The 5,874-nt window shown below is 62.8% G+C and overlaps 1 non-coding gene across 1 annotated transcript; it reads right to left on the bottom strand.

Moving 5' to 3' along the window:
- Nucleotides 1–3,098: 3,098 nt before the first annotated feature.
- On the bottom strand, nt 3,099–3,217 carry LOC131871948 (5S ribosomal RNA). The gene has a single exon (XR_009370134.1). It is a non-coding gene; the product is annotated as a 5S ribosomal RNA (ribosomal RNA).
- Between the last annotated feature and the right edge of the window lie 2,657 nt (nt 3,218–5,874).

Here is a 5,874-nt window from a genome sequence, read left to right as displayed (position 1 = left end):
GGTGCTGCGTGCACGTTGTCGGAGCCCGGTTTGCCCCGGGTGCGCACCTCGCGTGCACCTTCGTTGGGGTGGGCACCTTGGCTGGGTTTGCCCCGGCTGCGCTCCGAAGCGGGGTTATTGGAGCGCCGCCTCTTTTTTTGTCGGAGCGTTTGGTGGGGTTTCTCGCATTGGCTCTTCCGAGGCCCGGTTGCCACCCTGGCGCGCACGAAGTCGGAAGTAGGGTTAATTGCCCGGGTGCGCACCTTTGCCAGGGTGGGCACCTTACCTGGGCTGCGCACCAGGGCGGGCTCAAGATGGCACGCGCGTTCCGTTTTTTTCACTATCTTTCAAAACGGAAATTTTAAAATCTCCTTTTTTTTTTGCCTTTTCTGGAAATTAGTGAAGGCAGCGCATCAAAGGTGCGCACCTCGCTGCCCACCTTGGTGTGCTCTGAGGTGCGCACCCGGGAGCGCTACGAAGTGTGCTCCAAGGTGCGGCGTGCACGTTGTCGGAGCCCGGTTTGCCCCGGGTGCGCACCTCGCCTGCACCTTGGCCGGGGTGGGCACCTTGGCTGGGTTTGCCCAGGGTGCGCTCCGAAGCGGGGTTACTGGAGCGCCCCCTCTTTTTTTGTCAGAGCGTTTGGTGGGGTTTCTCGCATTGGCTCTTCCCAGGCCCGGTTGTTGGGTGCGCTCCCACCCTGGCGCGCGCGAAGTTGGAAGTTGGGTTAATTGCCCGGGCGCGCACCTTCGCCAGGGTGGGCACCTTGGTGCGCACACCTTGGCTGGGCTGCGCACCAGGGCGGGCTCAAGATGGCACCAGCATTCCCTTTTTCTCACTATCTTTCAAAACGGAAATTTTAAAATCTCGTTTTTTTTTTGCCTTTTATGGAAATTAGTGAAGGCATCGCATCAAAGGTGCGCACCTCGCTGCCCACCTTGGTGTGCTCCGAGGTGCCCACCACGGTGCGCAACGCCGGTGCGAACCCGGGAGCGCCCCGATGTGTGCTCCAAGGTGCGGCGTGCACGAAGTCGGACCCCGGTTTGCCCCGGGTGCGCACCTCGCGTGCACCTTGGTGCGCACACCTTGGCTGGGTTGCGCGGCCTGGTGGGCACCATGGTGCGCACCAAGGAGCGCTCCGAAGTGTGCTCCAAGGTGCGGCGTGCACGAAGTCGGAGCCCGGTTTGCCCCGGGTACGCACCTCGCGTGCACCTTCGCCGGGGTGGGCACCTCGGCTGGGTTGCGCGCCCTGGTGCGCACCAAGGAGCGCTCCGAAGTGTGCTCCAAGGTGCGGCGTGCACGAAGTCGGAGCCCGGTTTGCCCCGGGTGCGCACCTTCGCCGCGGTGCGCACCATGGCGTGCACGAAGTCGGAGCCCGGTTTGCCCCGGGTGCGCACCTCGCGTGCACCTTCGGCGGGGTTGCGCGCCCTGGTGGGCACCATGGTGCGCACCAAGGAGCGCTCCGAAGTGTGCTCCAAGGTGCGGCGTGCACGAAGTCGGAGCCCGGTTTGCCCCGGGTGCGCACCTCGCGTGCACCTTCGGCGGGGTTGCGCGCCCTGGTGGGCACCATGGTGCGCACCAAGGAGCGCTCCGAAGTGTGCTCCAAGGTGCGGCGTGCACGAAGTCGGAGCCCGGTTTGCCCCGGGTGCGCACCTCACGTGCACCTTCGCCGCGGTGGGCACCATGGCGTGCACGAAGTCGGAGCCCGGTTTGCCCCGGGTGCGCACCTCGCGTGCACCTTCGCCGGGGTGGGCACCTCGGCTGGGTTGCGCGCCCTGGTGCGCACCAAGGAGCGCTCCGAAGTGTGCTCCAAGGTGCGGCGTGCACGAAGTCGGAGCCCGGTTTGCCCCGGGTGCGCACCTCGCGTGCACCTTCGCCAGGGTGGGCACCTCGGTGCGCACACCTTCTCAATGTTTTCTTGCCTTTTCTGGAAATTGGTGAAGGCAGCGCATCAAAGGTGCGCACCTCGGTGTGCTCCGAGGTGCGAACCCGAGAGCGCTCCGAGGTGCCCACGAAGTCGAAAGTCGGGTTAATTGCATTGTTTTCCCCGGGTGCGCTCCGAGGTGCGCAACATCGGCGCGCACCAAGGAGGGCTCCGAAGTGTGCTCCAAGGTGCGCACGATGGCGTGCACCTCTGGTGCGCACGATTCGGAGCTCGGTTTGACCGGGGTGCGCACACCTTGGCTGGGTTGCGCACCTTTTGTGCGCTCCAAGGTGCGCACGAAGTCGGAGCTCGGTTTGCCCCGGGTGCGCACCTTCGCCAAGGTGCGCACCTTGATGCGCACGCCTTGGCTGGGCTGCGCACCTTGGTGGGCGCCATGGTGCGCACCTTTCGTGCGCTCCAAGGTGCGCACGAAGTCGGAGCTCGGTTTGCCCCGGGTGCGCACCTTGGTGGGCGCCATGGTGCACTCCGAGGTGCCCAAGATTGGTGCGCACCAAGGAGCGCTCCGAAGTGCGCTCCAAGGTGCGCGCGAAGTCGAAAGTTGGGTTAATTGTCCGGTTTGCCTCGGGTGCGCACCTTGCGTGCACCTTCGCCAGGGTGGGCGCCTTGGTGCGCACACCTTGGCTGGGCTGCGCACACCTTGGCACCCGCGTTTCCTTCATTTTAAATTTTTTTTTTTTACAATCTCTCAAGTGGGAAATTCTATAATCTCAACTTTTTTTGCCTTTTCAGGAAACTTTTGAATGGAGCGCATCATTGGTGCGCTCCGAAGTGTGCTCCAAAGCTCTCTCCAGCTGCGTGCACCTGCCCCGGCCGCGCACCCGGCCCCGCCCAGCTTCGCTCACCTGTCCCGGGCGTCTGGTGCGGAACCTTAGAGTAAGAAACATCACCGTGCACCTTGGCCAACGTGCGCGACTCGACCGAGCGCGCACTGGCCGAGGTGCACACCGATTTCACCTAGGTGCGCGCGCAGCACCTCGGGCGCACCGGGGTGCGCGCACAACGCCCGGGTTGCACCGTGGCCTGTGTGCTCGGGGCGCCTCGGGTGCGCGCTCGGTGTCGCCCCCGCGCGCGCGGTAGTGCGGGCAGCGCACCCCGGCCCGGCCCGGCCCCGACGAGAACGCAAACGGGCAAAAGGTTTATTCAAATAGCATTGCGACGCCCGGCGAAAAACTAAAAAAGGGTGCAACACCGGGACTTCCCGGGAGGTCACCCATCCCAGTACTACTCCGGCCCAAGCGCGCTTAACTGCGGAGTTCTGATGGGATCCGGTGCACTAATGCTGGTATGATCGCACCCGTTATGAGCTTGTCGCAGTGTGTACTTAGCAAACCGCGACCCACGTGCGAATCCACCCCGGCCACCCACCCCCGTCGAGGTGCACACCCTCCCTCGCGAAGTGCGCCCCGTTCGCCAAGTGTGAGCCCTGCCCGGGTGCGCGCACCTTGCTAGGGCGTCGGGTGTGCACCCGGCCCGGCCTACGTGCGTGCACCTGGAGGGGGCGTCGTGTGCGTGCAGTGTCCCGTCTGCAACGCGGTGCCCACACACCACCTCGGGCGCAACGACCTGCGCTCACATGTGGGCCGAGTGCACCTTGGTGCATGTTCGGGGCGCCTCGGGTGCACGCTCGATCTTGCCCCGGTGCACCAAGGCGCTCGGTTTGCCCCGGGTGCGCACTTGGTGCAAGGTGGGCACCCAAAATAGGGATCAAGCACCAAAACACAAGTTTCGGGATGCAAAATGGGACCCAAGGACCACAAATGCGTTCCAAGACCCATGATGGGTCCACGAGAACAAAAATGTGTTCCGAGACTTAATAAACAAATATTGGGTTTTAGGAGAAGAAACATGCTCTGATGCCCAAAACGAGAATCGACCCCGAAAAGGCCACAGGCCAAAAGTGGGATGCGAGACAAAAAAAAATGGGACCCGAGGACCAAAATTGGGTTCCCAGGTCGAAGACAGGGCAACCGGACAAGAAACGACCTCTAAGGCTCGAAATGAGTCCCGACGACTAAAACTTGACAAGAAGCACCCATCAGGCACCCAACTCGACACCCATGGGATGCCGACCCACCCGGGCTTCCACCTAGCACACCTTGGCACCCACCCACCCTCGCACCCAACCTCGCACCCAACTTAGCACCTTTGAACCCACATTGGCACTCACCCTGACCCTGGCACCTTGGAACCCACATTGGCACTCACCTTGACCCTGGCACCCACCTTTGCACTCACCTTGGGACCCACCCTGGCTCCCACCTCGGCACCCACCCAGACACCCACCTTGGTTCCTTGGCACCCACCTTGGATCCTTGGCACCCACCCCGACACCCACCTTGGCACGCAACTTGGCTACTTGCCACCCACCTTGGCTCCTTGACGCCCACCCCGACAACCACCCCGTGACCTACCCTGGCTAGGGTTGGTGCACACCCACCCTGGTGCCCACCTTGGCACCCACCCTATGACCCACCTTGGCACGCACCTTAGTACCCACCCCGTTACCCACCCTAGGACCCACCCCGTGACCCACCTTGGCCAGGGTGGGTGCACCCACCCTGGTGCCCACCTTGGCACCCACCCATCCTAGCACCCAGCCTGTGACCGGGCTTGGAACCCAACCTTGCACCCGCACCCGTCTTGGCCAGTGTGGGTGCGCACCCATCCTGGCACCCACGTTGTGACACACCCTTTAACCCACGCACCCTAGCACCCACGTTGGCACCCACCTTGGAACCCAACCTAGCAACTTGGCACCCACCCCGTGACCCACCTTGGCATCCACCATAGCAGTCGCCGACTTGGCACCCACCTCGGCACCCACCTTGACACTTGTGGACCCACCTTGCCACTCACCCTAGCATCGACCCATCCTAGCACCCACCCTGGCACCTTTGCACCCTAGCACTCACCCATCCTAGCACCTAACCTGTGACCCACCTTGACACTCACCCTCGCACCCACCTTGGAACCCAACCTAGCACCCACCCACCCTGACACCAACCCTAGCACCTACCCACCCTTGCACCCACCCTGTGACCCATCTTGGCACCCACCCATCCTACCACTCAACCTATCACCCACCTTCTCACCCACCTTGGCATCCACCTTAGCACCCACCCACACTGGCACCTTGGCACCCACCTCGGGCAAGGTGGGTGCACACCCACCCTGGCACCCAATTTAGAACCCACCGAGCATGTTACCCACCTTGGCACCCACATTGCAGCCCACCCTAGTACCCACCCTATGACCCACATTGGCATCCACACCCTAGCACCCAGGCACCTCGACACCCGCCTTGACACCCACCCTAGCACTGAACCTGTGACCCACCTTGGAACTCACCCTAGAACCCACCCACCCTGTGAACCACCTTGGCATCCACCTTAGCACCCACCCACCTTGGCACCCACTCTAGCACTCACCCATCCTAACACCCAACTTGTTACCCACCTTGGCACCCGCCCTCGCGTCCACCTTGAAACCCACCCTAGCACCCACCCACGCAGGAGCCCACCTTGGCACCCAACCTAACACCCACGCATCCTGGCACCCAACTTGTGACCCACCTTGGAACCCACCCTAGTACCCACCTTTGAACCCACTATATCACCAACCCACCTTGGCACCCACCCTATGACCCTCTTTGGAATCCACCCTAGCACGCACCCACCCTGGCACCCACCATGGAGCGCACCCTAGCACCCACCCACCTCGGCACGCACCTCAACACCCACCTTGGTGTGCGCACTGCGCCAACCTCTCAAAGACCCTATGTGGTGCGCTCCAAAGTGTACACCTTTGGTGCGCTCCAAGGTGCGCACCTTTGGTGCACACCGAGGTGCACACCAAAGTGTGCACCGAGGTGAGCACCAAAGTGCACTCCAGGGTGCACACCAAGGCGTGCACCTTTGGTGCGGTCAATGCAAACGAATTCGGAAGTTGGGGTC

The sequence above is a fragment of the Cryptomeria japonica genome, unplaced genomic scaffold, assembly GCF_030272615.1.
Source record: "Cryptomeria japonica unplaced genomic scaffold, Sugi_1.0 HiC_scaffold_493, whole genome shotgun sequence".
Taxonomy (NCBI): Eukaryota; Viridiplantae; Streptophyta; class Pinopsida; order Cupressales; family Cupressaceae; genus Cryptomeria; species Cryptomeria japonica.
This window is presented reverse-complemented; position numbering and strand designations above follow the sequence as displayed.